This window comes from Cynoglossus semilaevis, unplaced genomic scaffold, assembly GCF_000523025.1.
Source record: "Cynoglossus semilaevis isolate Cse_v1.0 unplaced genomic scaffold, Cse_v1.0 C18674622, whole genome shotgun sequence".
Lineage (NCBI taxonomy): Eukaryota > Metazoa > Chordata > Actinopteri > Pleuronectiformes > Cynoglossidae > Cynoglossus > Cynoglossus semilaevis.
This window is the reverse complement of record NW_007597504.1, coordinates 1-393: the sequence shown is the minus strand read 5'-3', so window position 1 is coordinate 393 and position 393 is coordinate 1. Positions and strand designations below refer to the sequence as shown.

The 393-nt window shown below is 47.8% G+C and overlaps 1 long non-coding RNA gene across 1 annotated transcript; it reads right to left on the bottom strand.

The window, feature by feature from the left end:
- Positions 1 to 16: 16 nt before the first annotated feature.
- LOC112486736 (uncharacterized) lies at positions 17 to 387 on the bottom strand. The gene is made up of 2 exons (XR_003049204.1): positions 224 to 387; positions 17 to 88 (listed from the first exon to the last, which is right to left on the bottom strand). It is a non-coding gene; the product is annotated as an uncharacterized LOC112486736 (long non-coding RNA).
- Between the last annotated feature and the right edge of the window lie 6 nt (positions 388 to 393).

The following is a 393-nucleotide window of genomic DNA, read 5'->3' as shown; positions in this document are numbered from 1 at the left end:
ACACACACCATTTTTCTTCAGCAGCCACCAGATGTCGCTCTTAACGTCACCTGACTTCATCCATCTGACAGGAATCAGCCACTCGTACCTGAAGTGGGAGGGGCATCAGGACGAGGAGGAGCAAAAACAATAATCACAAATTAAGGAAAAAAAAGGTTCTAATGTTAAGATGCACCTGGACTGCCCCCTAGTGGCTAAATGCTAGTAGAACTCTGTCCTGTACTTGTATGGAGACTGGACTGTGACGTTGGACTCTGGATCCAGCAGGAAGTACATCTGTGACACGTTTCCTGTGCTGGTATCTATGGTAACCACAGGGAAGCCCATCTGCAGGACCCAGGGCTTCATGATGTCATCAACAGGAAGAGGAAGTGACATGTTGTTGGCTTTCAC